The 19,256-nt window shown below is 37.4% G+C and overlaps 1 pseudogene; it reads left to right on the forward strand.

Annotated features, from left to right (window-relative positions):
- The window catches only part of LOC135213172 (protein glass-like), a 71,576-nt pseudogene extending 57,358 nt beyond the window's left edge, over nt 1–14,218 (forward strand).
- Nucleotides 14,219–19,256: the final 5,038 nt, after the last annotated feature.

Below are 19,256 nucleotides of genomic sequence, written 5' to 3' on the forward strand. Positions count from 1 at the left end.
CCTTGCAAGGATCCGCGAGCCCACGCCCTGGACCCCCTCAGCCTTCGGCTGGATCTGCGGCAGTACGCCGACTTCGTGGTCAACTTGCAGGGGCTGGCCACGCGGGACAAGGAGAGCGAAGTACCCCAGGGCCAGAGGGAAGACGGCCTGTCCTCCAGCTGGTGCCAGAGGATGTGGCCCTGGACATCGGTCTACCAGGACACGGACATCTTCACCTGCCACCAGTGCCCCAAGGCCTTCAGCTCGGCCTTGAACCTGGACGTGCACATGAAGAGGACCCACTCCCCGCTCACGAAGGCGTACGATCCGTACCCGGCGGATCACGAGAAGACCATCAACCAGCCTCCACATCTCACCTCCGTCAACTCCAGTCGGACAGAGAAGACGTTCCAGGTGGGGATTTTGGGTCATATTTTCCAGTTGATTTGATTGCCTGTATTTTTATACATATTTTGTTTTGTTTAAGTACATGTTTTTAAGATTGCTCCCCTGTTGATTATTATATTTTTTATATACTATATAAATCAGCTATGCAAAATCATAGACTCGTATTTTGACCCTTCATTGACGAATATTGATATTGCGTCTTCCACATAGGTGCCAGTTGTAATTAACTCTAGTTTCCAGTAATTTCCAATATGTTTCTTACAGTTTTCCTTGAGAGAAAAAGAGAACTCTATTTTGCCAAAGAATACTCTGAAGGAATAGGCCCACGAGAAGTATATCCTTATCATTATTATTATTATTATTATTTTATATTATTATTATTATTATTATTATTATTATTATTATAAAATTTTATTTTTATTATTAATTATTATTATTATTATTAAAGGGAGGAGTCTTTCTTTAATAGTTGTACTGTGAACACAGCAGCCCTTTTTTTCTCTGGCTTATAAATTGTAACACGTGACATTGACTCCAGCTGAACGCATTCTTCAAACTTTAAAAAAAAAAAAAAATTCTACATTCTTCAAACTTATTTTTAATTTTTTTCCACATTCTTCAAACTTTTTTTTTCCACGTTCTTCAAACTTTTTTCATTTTTTCCCACTGTCTTCAAACTTTTTTTTATTTTTTCCCACATTCTTCAAACTTTTTTATTTTTTTCCACATTCTACAAACTTTTTTTTTTATTTTTTCCACATTCTTCAAAATTTTTTTCCACATCCTTCAAACTTTTGAAAAAAGAATTTTCCACATTCTTCAAACTTTTTTTTTCCACATTCTTCAAACTTTTATTTATTTTTTCCACATTCTTCAAACTTTTTTTTTATATTTTCCACATTCTTCAAACTTTTTTCCACATTCTTCAAACTTTTTTTTAATCTTTTTCCACATTCTTCAACCTTTTTTTATTTTTTCCACATTCTTCAAACTTTTTTTGTATTTTTTCCACATTCTTCAAATTTTTTTCCACATTCTTCAAACTTTTTTTTATCTTTTTTCCACATTCTTCAACCTTTTTTATTTTTTCCACATTCTTCAAACTTTTATTTTTTATTTTTTCCACATTCTTCAAACTTTTTTTCACATTCTTCAGACTTTTAAAAAAATTTCCACATTCTCCAAACTTTAAAAATTCTTTTTTCCACATTCTTCAAACTTTAAAAAAAAAAAATTCTACATTCTTCAAACTTTTATTTTTTATCTTTTTTCCACATTCTTCAAACTTTTTATATTTATATTCCCGAGCAGTGCAAGCAGTGTGGCAAGTGTTTCAAGCGATCCTCCACCCTCTCCACACACCTCCTCATCCACTCAGACACGAGGCCCTACCCCTGCCAGTACTGTGGGAAGAGATTCCACCAGAAGTCCGATATGAAAAAACACACCTATATTCACACAGGTAAGATAAAAAAAAGTTTTTCCACTTAACCCTTTAATCATTAGTGGTACCTACATGTAAGGTTGGAATAAATCTCTTAATTCTTTGAATTGTTTGATTACCAATAGGTCTTATCTATACAGCTAAGAAAAAAATTAACATTCCATTGCCAAGACATGAAAAACACACCTAAATTCACACAGGTAAGTTAAAAAAAAGTTTTTCCACCTACCTCTTTAATCATTAGTGGCCCCTGCAGGTAAGATGGAAACAAATCACTTAATTCTTTGATTGTATGTGGGTCTTATCTATACAACTAAGAAAAAAATTAACCCTTAATTGCCAAGATATGAAAAAACACACCTATGTTCACACAGGTTAGAAAAAAAAAATTTATCGCAAGTGGCCACTACTGGTAAAATTGAAAAAAAAAAAATTCTCTTAAGTCTTGATTGTCAATGGTCCCTGTGTCCACACAGGTAAGTAAAAAAAATTTAACCCTTAATTGCCAATCACCCACATGTCCATACAGGTATAGGAATTATTATTTCTTTTGACTCTTTCATTGTCAGTGAGCCTGTATTTACAGAGGTAAGACAATATATATCTATATAATATATATATTCTATATATAATAATTATTATATAATATATATATATTATATAATATATGTTATATATATACATATTATAATTATAATGTTATGTATAGGATATATAAGATATATATATGTATATATTATATATACATATATATATATGTATATATATATATATATATATATATATATATATATATATATATTATATATATATCTAAAAAAGGAGCCCATAAAAACACCAAAGTTTAGATGGAATTCTGTTGTTACAGAACATTTTTACCAGTCAATATATATATATATAATAGATATATATATATATATATATTAAATCTTCAATTGGCAATGGGTCATATCCATACAGGTAAGAACAAAAGTATTACTTAATCTTTGATTGTCAGTGAGTCTTATCCATATAGGTAAAAACAAAAGTATGTTTTTTTCTCAACTCTATAATTGTCTGTGCCTCTTGTCCACTCACAGAGAGAGAGAGAGAGAGAGAGAGAGAGAGAGAGAGAGATATCTTTATTTGTCAATGGGTCTTATCCATACAGGTAAGAACAAAAGTATGTTTTTCTTGACTCTATAATTGTCTGTGCCTCTTGTCCACTCAGAGAGAGAGAGAGAGAGAGAGAGAGAGAGAGAGAGAGAGAGAGAGAAGAGGGGTTGGGGGTTGGGGGGAAGAATCTTAACGAGGCGACCTGAGAACCTGATTGCCGACCATTAATCAGCAAAGAAAGGCGTAATGTCGCATTACACAGGACCCCTAATGGATCCAATAAGAAGTTATGCCTGGCTCTTTTTCTGCCACGCCCACTAACACACTCACACACGAGAGTATGAACCGTGTAATGTCGTGGGAGTGTTTTTTTTCTCTCTCTCTCTCTTTTGCTTGTATACGTTGTGTACACAGACCTTGGGCGTGTTCCGTTTTTATACGACGTGGTACGGTGACATTATGAAGCCCCTTCCCCGAAACGTTGCAGTTTCTGAGGAGTGATTCCTTGAGGAATCACCTCACGGAATGAATCACTGTGCCTCCGTCCAAGGTGGTCTTGAATCACTCCTAGGATGGGATGAATCGTGAGACGAGATCCCGCGTATAGGATTCCCGTATGATTCTGAGCAGGGAATATTCGCGTTGTGGAATGAATCACAGAACGATATCTCATGATTCCTGAATGGTTCTGAGCAAGAATGATGAATGAATCACATTGTGGAATGAATCACGGAACGATGTTCCGTGATTTCTGAATGAATCTGAGCAAGAATGATGAATGATTCACATCATGGAACGAATCACGAGACGAGATTCCATGATTCCTGAATGATTCTGCGCAGAAATGAATCGCATTTTGGAACGAATTGCGGGACGAGATTCCATGATTCCTGTATGATTCTGAGCTGGAATGAATCGCATTGTGGAACGAATCACGAGACGAGATCCCACGTACGATTCCTGAATTATTCTGAGCAGGAATGAATCGCACTATCATCTCACGAATCATAAAAACTCACAAGACAATCTGAATAACTCCTTAAAGGTGAAACGAATCACGGTAGGAGAACCTGTGATTCCTTGAGTGATTCGTAACGGGAGTGAATCACTTCAGTTTTCTTACACAAAACTGGATGATTCTGAGTTAGAGCGGATAATAATAATAATAATAATAATAATAATAATAATAATAATAATAATAATAATAATAATAATGGTTGGAGCTCTGGATTACGAACTCTCAGTAACTTGCTTTTCCGTGCATTGAGTCCAAGCAAACCTTCCCTTGTATGACTTCTGCTATATTGGTACGCCGCGGAGGTGTCAACAAAAATCACGTTTTCAGCCGGGGGGGAATCTGTTTCAAGCTCTCTCTCTCTCTCTCTCTCTCTCTCTCTCTCTCTCTCTCTCTCTCTCTCGTTGTTTATATGTCACGTCTTTGAATATTTAATTCGCCCAGAAGATTTTTCATTTCTCTCGCCTCTCGCCTTCCCATTCGCTTATTTGACGCTCTCTCTCTCTCTTTCTCTCTCCCCCTTCCTCCTTGTATATAATTCCCCCCCTCCTTCCCTTTATCCCACCCTCACCCCCCCTCTCTCTCTCCCTCTCCCTCTCCCTCAGTCTCCCTCCTTCCAGAACCATGTAACTTGATATCGACAATTCTATCGTTCACAATTACGCTTTCAAGACTTCTTTTCTTCGGCAGGAGGCGCCATTTGTCAAGGGCTTTTCGAGGGAGCCCCACCCCCCTTCCCCCCTCTTCCTTCCTCTCTCTCCCTCCCTCCCTCTCCCTTTATACAATCTCTCAGAAGCCTTTCAAAGGCGCACCGGGCGAGCTGGGGGAAGGTTTCTTCCACTTCTTTCTCTCTCTCTCTCTCATTTTCCTCCTCCTCTTCTTCTTCTTCTTCTTCACTTCTCCATTTTCACTTCTTGCTTGAGTTTTCTCTTGATTTTTTCGACCTTTGCTTATCTTTATATTTCGTCCATTTTGGTTAATATTTTTTATGTTCTTTTATTCACTTCATTCGCTGTTTTTTTTTCCGTAGTGTTTATCTTTTCGTTCTACTTCGTCCTTTTTCATTATTATTCTCTTTATTTTGTTTCCTTTTTCTTTATTATTCTTTTTCTTTTTTATTCACTTCATTTGCTGTTCAAATTTTTTGTTCATTCGCTTCATTCACTGTCTTAAGTGTTTTTTTCTCTGGCTCATCTGTTCTTTATACTTCGTCCTTTTTCGATTTTATTCTTTTTATTTTTTTCATTTACTTCATTGACTGTTTAAATTTTGTTTAATTCACTTCATTTGCTGTCTGATTTTTTCCATTTTATTTATATTCTTAATTTTTCATTTTTATTTCTAATTTATTTTCTCTCTCAAATTTATTCTTTTTTCCTTCATTTTCCCCCCAAATCATGAATTTTCCTTTGCACTTTATTCCCAAAGCGCTCGATGCCTTTTCTTGTATTTCCTTTTGTTTCGTCATTTTTCGTCATTTCTCATATTCGATGCAATCGTAATTCCCATGACGCCTCTGAGCGCACCTGAGCCATGTCAGTCGATGTTGTGAATATTTGAACGATTCATTTATCTCGACAATCAAATATGACATCCCTTTTTATTTGTTGTATTTAGTCGACTTAAGAGTAATAAGAATATTCAACCTACGAAATTGTGCTGTCCTTTACAATACAATCACCTCTCTCTCTCTCTCTCTCTCTCTCTCTCTCTCTCTCCTCCTTCTTCTTCTCTCTCTACTCATCTTCCTCTCTTCTTCTCTCTCTCTCTCTCTTCTCTCTTCTATCTCTCTGGCTTCTCTCTCCCTCTCTCTCTCTCTCTTCTCTACTCTCTCTCTCTCTCTCTCTCTTCTCAAAAATCTCTCTCTCTTCCTCTCTCGTCCTGGCTCCCTCTCAAATTTAACCCTCTTCTCTCTCTCTCTTTTTTTTCTTCCCTTTTCCTCGTCCCTCCTCTCTCTCCTCTCTCTCCCTTCCTTCTCCACTTCCAGTCATAGGAATAACCCCATTCTCAAAAACCTCCCCCGTCTCCCCATCTCTCTCTCTCTCTCAAATCTCTCGTCTCTACGTTCTCAAAACTCTCTCTCCCCTCTCTCTCTCTCTCTCTCTCTCTCTCTCTCTAATTTTGATAGTCATAGGAATAACCCCTCCTCAAAATCGTCATATCTCTCTCTCTCTCTAAATTTAATAGTCATAGGAATAACCCCTTCTCAAAGTCGCCATATCTCTCTCTCCTCTATCTCGGCTCTCTCTCTCTCTCTCTCCTCTCTCTCTCTCTCTAAATTCTATAATAGTCATATGGAATAAACCCCTCTCAAAATCAAAAATCAAAATCTCTCTCTCTCTCTCTCTCTCTCTCTCTCTCTCTCTCTCTCTCTCTCTCTCTCTAAATTTAATAGCCATAGGAATAACCACTTCTCAAAATCTCTCTCTCTCTCTCTCTCTCTCTCTCTCTCCTCTCTCTCTCTTTCTCTCTCTCTCTCTCTCTCCCCCCCCCCCCCCCCAAAGCGAAACGAAAGAGGGACCCGATAAATTTTCAATTATCCCCAATGGGCGAAGCACAGACCGAATAATATATATCCTTCTTACGCTTTCAGTACTTAATGTAGGGGTTATCAAATGCTACAATTGAAGATAAGGTCGAATGATGGATTGGATAGTTTGGGGTTGAGAGAGAGAGAGAGAGAGAGAGAGAGAGAGAGAGAGAGATATTGTTAGACTTAATGATTTATTGGCTAACTGTAATAGTACATTATGATCGCCATATGTACCTACTTATGTATAAATTAATGCGTTGCTATTGTAACGATGTATGAAATATTATTCAAATTACATATGTCTAGTTGGTCGTTCTAATATATATATATATATATATATATATATATATATATATATATATATATATATATATATATATAGTATATATATATAATTGAACTATAAAATATTATAAAAAATCATTCCCAATATAGGTTAAATAAAGTAACAGACGTAATTCCAGATATTTTTTTTAAATTACTCGGATAATTCCAGACATAGAATTTTAGAAAATAACAAGTAGTTCTAGATGCAGACTGTTAAAGGGATAACAGAAATAATTGCAGATATCAAATGAAGAACAACTAATTATTCGATGTAAAAAAAGACAAGAAATAACTGGAATGATTCCAGGTACGGAATAAACTGAAATTGTTCTAGATACAATTTTTTAAAATCGTAATTCCAGATATTTTTTTTTATTTAATTCCAGATAGAAAATTTTTTTAAATCGTGATTCCAGATAAAATTTTTTGGAAAAAAAATCGTAATTCCAGATACAAAATTTAAAAAATAATCGTAATTCCAGATGCAAATTTTTTAAAAAATCGTAATTCCAGATAGAAAATATTTTTAAAATCTTTTCCAGATACAAAATCTAAAAAATTCCTAATTCCCGATACAAAACTTTAAGTCATAATTCCAGATACAAAATTTTGAAGAAAGAAAAAAACTCATAATTCCAGGTACAAAATTTTTGGGGAAAAAATCGTAATTCCAAATAAACAAATTTGAAAAAATTCGTATTTCTAGATACAAAATTTTAAAAAATCGTAATTCCAGATACAAAATTTTGAACAAAATTCGTAATTCTATATAAAAAAAATTTAAAAGTAATAAAAGTAAAAAAAAATGACATGCACAAACCTCGATCGTCCCAGGAAAGAAACCGCTATTAAATTCTGCAGACTCACTCCCAGGCTGTCCATATTTTCATTTTTAGGGCGTGCCACTTCCTCTGATTAAGTCTTACCTGTGTGTGTCTTAAATTACCTGAATTTCAGATGAGACTGAACAGCTAAGCTCTTGCGGGAGACACTCAATCATTCGGATTTTTTTTTTTTTTTTTTTTTTTTGTCTCTTCCTAATGGTTGATAATAGACCATTTTGTCTCTGTCCATTTAAGGCTGTCAAAGACACCCTCTCTCTCTCTCTCTCTCTCTCTCTCTCTCTCTCTCTCTCAGGGGTGTTAATTTCATAGGACACTCTGAATGAACAGTAAAACCTGCTGTTAGTGACATGTGAGCACATGATGTCTCCTCGGATGGACTAATATAAGTCTTTGAGACATCCTAATCCTCGTAACTCTCTCTCTCTCTCTCTCTCTCTCTCTCTCTTCCACAATCTCATATCTCACAAAATTTTCATTCTCAAATCAGAAACATTTCGTATCGAATCCCCGATAAGTTAAACCGTAATCGCGAAATATTTGGAAAGAAAAATTGATAAATAACTATAATAAAAAATAAATAAAAGGTCCCTCCTCACACGCCCTTCATTATTCTTTTTATTTTTTTTTTATTTTTGGCTACCTAACGACGCCCATATTCATCCAAGTGTAACGCGCTGTAAGCGCGCACAATTATCTTAATCATCAGGGCTCAATACTCCATCAATTATTCAAGAGCGCTAATTGTGCTCGCCACCAACGCGCGCGGTGGGGCGGGGACGAAAAACGCGCCGTCAAAAACCGCGTCGAGTGGTCGAGATTCCCGCGACTTGAAGTCAAGTCATCGAACTTATAGACGGTCGCGATTTAGCGCCCCGTGTCCTCGTAGGCGGTTTCTGAAAGGCGTTTATAAGGGAAAGAGGTGGGGTAATACACCCGTTAGATTTATGAGGTCTTGCGTATCGTGGTGTATGTGTGTGTGTGTGTATGTATATGTGTGTACATTTAGTGACGTGACTTTCTCTCTCTCTCTCTCTCTCTCTCTCTCTCTCTCTCTCTATATATATATATATAGGTATATATAATATAGATATATATATATATATATATATGGTATGTATTTGTATGTATGTATGTATTGATGTTGTATGTATGTATTTATGTAGTTATGTATTTATACAGTATATACCTCTTTATGCCTAGACACCAATATATTATTTTGTTTTAATACTCTCTCTCTCTCTCTCTATCTCTCTCTCTCTCTCTCTCTCTCTCTCTTTCTTACATAATATCGAAGACTCCTTAACAGTTTGCCCTATTTAACAAACAGTGGCATCCAATTACGACCCCATTACGTTTGTTTGCCAAATGAGGAACTTGTGCAACTCATTATTAGGCAGAATTTATGTGAAAGACTTGGGTAAGGGGTGTTAGGGGAAGGGAGAGGGAGGGGAGGGGAAGGGGGGGCGGGGATGGGCGGGGAGGGGGAGGCAGTGGCAGTCTAATGGGCCTGATTGGAAAGGGATGGAATTGATCGAGAGATGGTTGGGTTGGCTATACTGCGAATGCAGTGTTGGCTGTACTGCGTTTAACAGTTGGCTACATTCTTTAAAGTTGTTCACAATTCATGTTTATATCTGTCATCAATTGTTAACATCTTTGGAATCACTTGGAATTCATATTCCTAGCTTCACAAGTCTGGAAATACATCTATTTTTAACTAATTATACTATATAATGTAAGAGTATGGGTGCATATCCAATCCGATTTTCAGTGATGCTTTTCTTTAATTGAAATTCGTGATCATTTGCATAATTTGGTTTTCCCTCTCATTTTTTAAAGATACTTTCGGAATAGAATCGTAAGTCAACGTTAAAATTATATATAGTTTCAGAATTTTCTTGCTGCCTACGATTAATTAGTGAAAAACGACATATTTTCTGGTATTGTTCAAAATAGATTGCGTTCGATAATAAGACTGAAAATATGTATACAGTATGAATTACTTTGAACAGCAGGTGTTTTTTTTTTTCACAAATTATCTTATAGAGGAGACAAATATTTTATCTAATGTTATCAAGCCCTCTAATACAATGAGCAGTATTGGCTACGCTGCGCTAGGGAGCTGGCTACACTGCGAGGGCAGTATTGCCACAACCGTGACACACACTCTTCCTCAAATGACGTCTTTTGGACCATTCAGGCTATACATATGATCCGCTAAATTGTTTTGGCAATAACCCTGCAGGGAGTCAACGTTTACAGTAATTGCAGAACTGTCAGATTACCTCTCTCTCTCTCTCTCTCTCTCTCTCTCTCTCTCTCTCTCTCTCCTCTCTCTCTCTCTCTCTAGGTGAATGGTTTAGCCTTTTTCTGAGTCGTAGAAATGTGCCAAGGGAGGATTAACATAGACTATATTTCACTACTTCAAAAGAAAAACTCCTTTAGTGTGATGGTCACGTCCGTGCATTTTTAAGTGACATGAAGTGGGCGAGAGATGATATAGTGTTTTGGTCAAGTGTTTCAATATATTTTTCGGTGGCGTCTTACTTAAAACAAGTGGGCTACATACACTGGAGTCTACATTTGCTCCCCGTTGTGTACTTTATTCTAAATTCGAAGCTTAAATATAAGATTATTATTGAGTTTTGTTGCATTTATATTTATTCAGTAGTGTTTGCTGTGATATTTAATTATTTATCATGACTTATTTGTTAATAGGTCATTCTGTGTTATGGAAGTCTTTTGGAAACTAATAATAGTGATATTTGTAATAATAATATGTTCTCTTTATTATTTCTAATGTAACTAAGGAAATGTAAGACGCCTCTCTTTAGGTCATTACCAATCGCATTCTTCTGTTCTCCCACCAATAATAGTAATTTGAGCAATAATAATATGCCACTATATTTATATAAAATGTAGATCAATGTAATCAGTTTGAATTTCAAGTTAATGGCCCCTTTTGTGGGGTAGTTCCATATGAATAAGGTCGGTCTTTTGAATAATAACAATGAATGATTAACAATGGCGTTCTTCTTCTCTTCCCTCCTCCAGGAGAAAAGCCCCACAAGTGCGTGGTGTGCGCCAAGGCCTTCAGCCAGTCCTCCAACCTGATCACCCACATGAGGAAGCACACGGGCTACAAGCCCTTCGCCTGCGGCCTGTGCGACAAGGCGTTCCAGAGGAAGGTCGACCTCAGGAGACACCGAGAATCCGTCCACCCGAACTGCGAGCACATCCCTCCCCCCCTCCCCAGCCCTTCCCGATCCTCGACCCCGCCGAGAACAACAACAACAACAACAACGAAGCCACCACAAACAACAACACCAGCAGCAGCAACAACTCCTCCTCAATAACCTCCTCCACCTCTTCTTCTTCGTCCTCATCGTCGTCTCTGATCTCCAGCGAAACAACTCCAACGACGCCTCCCATCCTGAATCCTCTGGTGTGGAGTGGGATAAAAGGGGAGACCTAAGGCGCATGCGTAGACCCCAGCCCCCCCATTTTTTTACAGTGGACCTAAGCCACTGCTCTCCATGATAAGGAAGGTGACAGATAGCGAGTCGAAGTGTAGCAGTCCGGCTCAGAAGTATAGTAGTTTGATCAAACGCCTATCGGCAGCTCCTGTGAAATCGTGAACTGGATGGCAGGAAAGGCTAATGTGAACAGTAAGATTGAAACCAGTTAGTTGCTCTGGTTCACTGAGAAGCACGAATCCCAAATTGTAGCTTTTGTGGTACTAAGCCTTCTGTATTTGCTCAATAACTAGCGCCACCAATCGTGCTGTGTAGTCAAAGTCTTGGTGTGTAGTGCAAACAAATTGTTATATAGCAAATTAGCACTGAATGACAGTGATTTGTGCTCTCTCCCTCTAAAAAGGAAACACTTGAAAAAGTAAGTGACATTACAGAAAAGGTTCCAGATGAAGGGTGTCATGATAAAAAAAAAGAACTTGTCTTGTTTCTGGACTCTCTTACTGCTAGAGTGCCATTACAGTTCAGATTTATCAAGTCTCTGAAACTCCTGAATCTCCTTCAGGAGACCTGTGGAAGTTTCTCTCTCTCACATGAGCCGGGCAGGATTCTTATCTACTGTTATTATTTTTATTTCTAATTTTAATTGTATTAGTCTTGGCTTGATCGGCCATAGAAGTAGTCATTCTTGAGGTACAAATATTTTTTTCTCTTTTTTTTTTCTTTAATTCATTTCAGTTCAGTATTACTCAAAAGAAGCGTGACACTGAAGTCCGGTTCAGATCACCCAGTGTTCAATTCACAGTCTGTGGAGGTCCCCACCATCTCAAGAAGATCTCTGTACAGTATCAGAACAAGTATACTGGAATAATTGCCTTCTCTTCGAGAGTCGGGATCTGTGGGCCTAGTATCAGCAAATGTACAGTAGTGTCATGAAAACATTTATGATGAAATGCTTTTACTCAAGCCTATCATTCCGGTAGTGTTGTCCAGCTCAGAATTTGATATCACTGTGAGGACACATAGAGCAGTGAACAGAGCTGGAGACTGTAGCACAACAGATTTGCTCAGAACTGGAGAAAATGTTTAGCAGAAACGAGCAAGATTCTCAGACTAATTTTATGAGCACAATTCTGTGCTGATATGATGAAGAGCATAGAAGTATGTCTATAGAGTAATAGATCTCCTTACTTGTCTAGCAAACAGGGTCTGAGGAATGAAAAGGAATTATTCAAGAAGCAGTAAGTTCAAATGCTGGGAAAACATATGCCCCATGAGGCTTCCAGAGTGCAGAAACTACAACTAGAAAACTTGTTGAATTTAAACAAAAAATCCATTAACCCACGAGGCTTCCAGACCTGAGCTTGCCGCTTTACAAATTACAGAATAAAATACAGAGTGCTATGCATCTTCGTCTGTTTACCAGACCAGTTCTGAAGATTCCAGAATAAAACGTAGAGTTCTATGGTTACTCGCCAATGTACCAGACCAGCTCTGGACATCAGAGACCAGTCAGACTGAGCACCAGGGACAAATGGTCCATCTGGTGACTGACAAGCTGACTGAATAGCTAAGGAAAGCAACACAGATCTCCAGGAATGCCACAGACTGAGAAGCGAACTACACGACCAGTGAAAATGGCCGCTAGCCGGCCAGAGTTCCTCGTCATACCGTTAGGGACTAGTCATTTTTTAGCATCAAACCAAAGTAAACAGTAAGTCATACCATATTTGTCTTGGTGTACTCGTAACAGTGCGTTGTATTTTCTTAGGTTTACTTCTCTCTGCTGTTCATTATTATTATTTTTCTTAATTTTGCGTAAGAAAAATCAAGTAAAAAAAAAAGGTGTGATATTGTGATTCATTTAATTTTTTTTATTTACACGCACCTTTATGTATCAGGAAAATGAAAAAAGTCCGTCCAGATGAGTTCACTGCATATAAACACATATACGTAGATACATTCATACATAATATTTGGGAGTGTATGCAGGCTAGACGGGTGTCAGTTTTAGACATCCGCCTGCATGTACATGCGTATACACACGTAGCCGTCCCCCTAGTTAAAAAAAATGTCTCATAAATAATTGTCAGTTACTGTGGTTACCTTTGTACGGTAGTACTGTGAAGCACACGCAGAGGATATGAATCATTTTCTATGGGCGTTCACAATGTGCCTTTATATATATATATGTCATAGTCGACTTGAGTAAAAAGTCTTTCCGAGGGTGTTCAGTGTTTGCTGTTATTTTTTTTCTTGTAATCATCGAGTGTTGCCGTTCAAATTCACAGAAACCGTAACAGTCTCGTGTTTAAATGCTAAGGATGATGATGCTTATGATAATGATATTGGTGAGGATAAAGTGATACGACAACTCAGAGACTGAGCAGACAGACAGACGTTTTAAAGGACTAAATATTTACCTGAAGGTGACAGAAGATGTGTTGGAGTAGATCTCCACCAACTGTCAGTCTGTGAAACATTCAGTCGTGGACATCATCCTTTTAAATGTTTCGTTTCGAGCCGACAGTTAATTTGTCTTCGAAAACGTGGTCGACAGACACTAATATGGTTCGCATGTGGAAAAGTTGTCGTCAGCTAAGTGATAAAATCCTTATTCAGTCTAAATACTGGGAAAAAAACAGTAAATCCTTCCTAAATAGTAAATCCTTCCTTTCCCATTGCAGGAAATACTAACCGTCCATTAAATAATAAGTTAACAGTCCCTTCATTTACCGGAAAGACCACTACCCAGTAATTAAATGTCTAATATCCCCAAATATCGAAAAGATTGCCAGTCAATAAACATTGTATTTTAGTCTCTCCGAGTTCCGGGAAAACCCTCGTCCGTTCTGTAATAAATTCCTAGTCACTCCAAATACGAAAAAAGGTCATTCGCCCTTTAAATGCTGAATTCCCAGCTTCACCCAAATTCCCGAATGATTACCGTCCATTAAATGCTACAGTTTGCATTAACTTTTCGTGGTGTTAAACCTGGCATTTTTTTTTTCAACTTCGAAAATGCTGAGTTTTCAAACTATCGATCAGTTGCTGTGAAATTTGTGACACCCCGTTAACTGAGTATATATATATATATATATATATATATATATTATATATATATATTATATATATGTGTGTGTGTGTGTGTGTGTGTGTGTGTGTGTGTAATGTAAAATCCTCTTTGTGCGAAAGACATTAATAGCAAGAGTAAATCTATGAAAATAAAATGAAAATGTCGTAAGTGATTGGTACTTGTATGTAAATTATATTCTCTCTTTCATGCTGTATACAGGCCACTGACTTTGATATATATATATAATATATATATATATATATATATATATATATATATATATATATATTATATATATATATATAAAGTATGAAGGAGTATGTGTTCAAAGTCATTGGTCATTCTGATTTAGACGAAGGCTAACATCATAGTCTTTGGCAACGCTGTGTTGTATAAAACGAACATTGTTACCACCTTGCGTTGGATCCTAAGTGTTTAAGTAACGATCCCCTCCCGCCCCTAGCCCCCTAAAACCTTCTCCCCACACCCTCAACCCCACCCAGACCCATTGGTCTTAGTCTATACTTCAGGTATAGTGTAATCTCTCGAGGAGTGAAGATTTGATCTGCTATACAGGAAAGTTAAGCAATCAGAGTCGGCCTCACAAATTGGTGATCGTGTTTGTATTTGAGTTTCAGATAACTCATTGAAGACCCCTTTCAGTAAACATATATAAACATCGTTTTAATCCCACGAAGAAGTTCAGAGGATCTACAGCAAGGTTGTGTTAGTCGTGTTCAATGTTTTGATCTTTTTTTTTTTATCTTTTGGCTCGTATGTTGTAAATATTTGTGAAATCCATGCAAGCTGTCTCAAATCCCTTATTTGTCTCTCCCTCATCCTCCTCTCTCTCCTCTCTCTCTCTCTCTCTCTCTCTCTCTCTCTCTCTCTCTCTCTCTCTCTCTGTAACAGGGCTTAGTGGTGTAGGATGACTTCTCTTCCTTTGAATGCTCAAAGCCAAGGATTTTTCATTCTGGTTCTTCAAAGCTATCCTAATGACTATATATGTGTATGAGTTCTTACAATCTCACCAATTCCATGTATGTTTATTTATTTCCATTTTCCAGTCTCATTCTATACGCTAAGCCTATTTATCCATCCTCCGTGTATGCAAATTCATTGCTTTTTTTTTTTTTTTTTTTTTTTTTTTTTTGTCCCCAGCGACATAAAGACAACCTTATTTACTTACGTTCGGAAAAAAGTAGTCAGATACGCAGATGAATTTTAATGTATGCCTAACATTAAGGAAAATAAAATATCTTCTCATGTTTCTAAAGGTTGTTTTTATTTTATTGTTATCCTGTCGATTTGGATCACGTATGACCTTCCTTTATAATTGTTATTCAAAACTAGCTGGCCTTACTACGTATTCGCAAGTAGAAAGACCATTGGCTGGGTTTGTTAAGACTTCCAGAATGGAATATGAGGAAATTTAGAGGAACAAATAACTTTATAAATGATGACAGGTGCATAGCCTGGTTTTGATCTAAGGAGCATCACCAAGGGTAAAAATGCCCCCAAAAAAGCTTCTGTAATTTTCCTCAGAATGGACCAAATGTACCCTACCCGTACCCTAGTCTCTGGCGGTCTTAAATCAGAGCTTCTGCAACAGTCGGCAGGTGGCCTCGCTTTTAATGCAAGAAGTTTGTACGTAGGTACGACTGCCTGAATAGCATTTGTCACTGACATGAAAAGGAAAATAGAAACCAAGCACAATTTTGCAGACAAGGTCTCTGGATGTCGCTGACATTCCCACTAAGAAACATTACTCTAAGGACGGTAGAACGAAGAATGTAGAGTTTGTGGGAAGTATTCGTTGACTACAGTCATTGGCTCATTGCCAGTTCAGTGTCAAGGCTGTGTAGTGACAACTAAGTTGACAGCCGTATCAGGAAAGTGTGAAGAAACAGAGACTTTTAGCAGACTTGGTGGCCATTAGGAATAATATATAACAGGTAAAAGTGACCAGATGGTTCTAAATCATATATTAATTTTATTATATATAACAAATACCAGAGGCCTTCCTCACAATCTCAGACTTAGTGCTAAAGGAAGTTAGCTCGGGGTTACGTTAGTCAACAGACCTACATCTATTGCTTGTCTCGAGGGCTGATTGCTTTGGTCAAGGAAATATCCAGTCGTGTAGGCTTCACTTTAACCGATTGGGTAGTGTTATGAATGATTTCATAAAGATGTAGTTGAGATAATGTTAAAAGGGGAAATGGGGTTTGCTTCGACATGTCCTCATTTCCCCTGGGAGAATTGTAAGTGCTAGTGTTAGCTGGCTCCTGTGAGCGCTAGATGAGTTGGTAGAACCAGACGTACTTGGTCGAAAATGTGATTCGGGAGCTTGGCGCCGATTTAATATTTGTGAAAGAAAGAAAAAACACACAGGAACGATATACTAGATGTATATTCCACCTGGCCAATATATTGTTCCAAGTAACGAGGTGTTAATAATTAGCTCTCATTCCCGTTTGAGGATTAGGTACCCCTGATCAGGGGGTTCTTTGTAAGTGAAAGGGGTCTCTTGAATATGGAGCAATAGTTTTAGTTGAAAGTCGAAGATATAAATCAAATTTGCTGTATTTAATCATTCATGACCAGTGATTTTCTGGCTACGGTCTGATGTTCTTGGAAGGGCGAAGAATGTATTATTTTATCAGTATAGTGGTAGGGGAGAATAGTCGGTTATAACTCGAACCTTGATATTTTATTACAGAGGGCAAATTTCCATGCTCCAATATGGTTTTTTTTTTTCCAAAAAGAGTCCTTTAATAACCCTTAAAAAGGATTAGTCCAGTGATTCACTTAAAACTATTTAGACAGGACGGGAATAGGAGTTAGGTTAGTGTGTAAGATAACGAAAAACAATCTGTTCAACGTAGCTTAGCCTAACGTACGTGGTATAGGACCTAACCTACTTATGGATAGCTCCGTATTTGTTAAGTGTCTGTTAATGGTACTGACCTTGTTTGTCAATACTTTTTTTGGTAGATCTACAGTACTATTCCGCTGCGGCCTAGGCTATGGCAGTTGCTGTTTTCTATTTAGTTTTACATCCTGAACAAGACTTTTAAGTAATATTTATTCGGACGACTGTAATTAACCCCCAGGGGCCAGTACTAAACACGGCGAAATACATTGGACGCCCCAATCCCTAGTGGGTGTCGTATCCGCGGTTACGTTCCTTGTAGTCCATGCGGAACTATTCTGTAGAATTATCCTTTTTTTTTATTAAGGTTATTCGTAGACTATTTTACTTGGCTCAGTAGAGTCATTGATGTGACGAGAAGTACTTAAGGGTCCTGATATTAGAAATGAAATCTTTTTTTTTTTGTCTTATGAACATGATTTAGAGTTCTGGCATAGCTTATGGTTGGACGGGGAGTAATGACAATATGACTACCAACAACTTACGAAAGTTCTATAATGGTTGTGAATTCTGGTGTACCTACAACTCTGGTAGGTTTTTTAACATTTCGTGTTTAGTTTTCTGAGGCAGATTTGTAGTTGTATACTCGTAGTTGTCAGAATTATGTTGTTATAAACTCATTTACTGCTGTATCAGATTAATATTGCATGCTTATAGTCGCTGTGATTCATAAGTTTCATATTACAGAACACTAGGCTCTTGCCTAGACAGTGACATCATACGTTTTTTTACCCGTTATGTATCCACCTTGCGGCATGTTTAATAGTCCGTAGGGGATGCCCATAAAAACATAACGAAAAGACTGTAAATATCATGCCACCAAACAAAAAATATTATCCCGACCCCCCGAACATTACGGTGGGGTGGGGGGGTCACTATCGGCAAAGCGTCCTTCCCCCTCCCTCAGGCTAGGTTAGAGCACTGTGTCCGAGGTTAGGTTAGGTAAGGTTAACTCTGTTTAGGTTGTATATCGTCTGAAATGCCAACTGGGCCCACAATAACCCAGATCCCTCTCTCTGCATTTGCCCATGGAGGAAGACTCTCTCGATAGAAATCTTCCTAGTTAGAGAAGTATCGAGGCATGACGATGTTTTCCCTTTAGTGATAATAAAAGCTCTTTTAAATCGCCTGCTTATGATAATAAGAGTAAAGCGAGGGAATAAAATATGACGGCATGTATAATGCTTGTGTTTCCCCTAACATTGGGTTTTATCGTTTTCTATGAAAGGAAAAGAAATTTAAAGAAAATGGTCATAAAGTAAATGTAAGGGGTAATTAGACACATTGCGCTGTCGCTATCAAAACAGAAGCAGATTTAGCATTTATCTTTATTTTACTTTTATAAGCATCCTGTGTTTATATTATGTGCATAATTTAGCGCCATAATTCATAGCCGTATCTTGCATTATGTAATTAAACTTGCTATATTACATAATACCACAGCTTTACCTGTTGCAGGGATCTCTAAATAACATGTAAACATACCTAAAATATGACCTGAGGAAACTGTTTTTAAGACATAGAGGACCTCGACTACGATATTCAAATAATTATATAGCGTACCCCATATTAGGTCAAAGCTACACCATAATCACACTGAAAATAAGTCTTGAATTTTTCTGAAAGAAAGGCTACTTTCAGAGTTTCTTTTGTTAAGTGGGAACGTATAGTATACAAAATAGTGCTTTAAATTTTAAAGTCGTATATCAAACATTGCAAATGCATCATAACTGCTTCATGTAAATCTCTAATGAGTATTTTGGACATCAAGTCTCAAGATCTGACAAGTTGTAAACATAATTTAGCTTAGATAGGACAACAGTGCAACTCTTGATACTGAGTGGCAAATCTAAGATAGTCTTTAGGTGATACAAAGGTGTAGGAACCACTATGTTCCTACTAACTGACCACAGCCATTGAGCTGAGCAGGCCTAACACATTACACCTGCATGTAATGTATCCGACTTACCGAGCAATGGCATGACTAACTGCCTACTTTTGCATATGCCTTGCCAGTTGACCAAAGTGAGGAGAAACTTCAACCTCCTTACTTGTTGGCATATGTCAATAAGGTAGCATTGTTGTTCATCAACATGACCAAGTGTTGGGAACCACAAAAATATTCT

Source organism: Macrobrachium nipponense, chromosome 42, assembly GCF_015104395.2.
Source record: "Macrobrachium nipponense isolate FS-2020 chromosome 42, ASM1510439v2, whole genome shotgun sequence".
In the NCBI taxonomy this organism is placed as follows: domain Eukaryota; kingdom Metazoa; phylum Arthropoda; class Malacostraca; order Decapoda; family Palaemonidae; genus Macrobrachium; species Macrobrachium nipponense.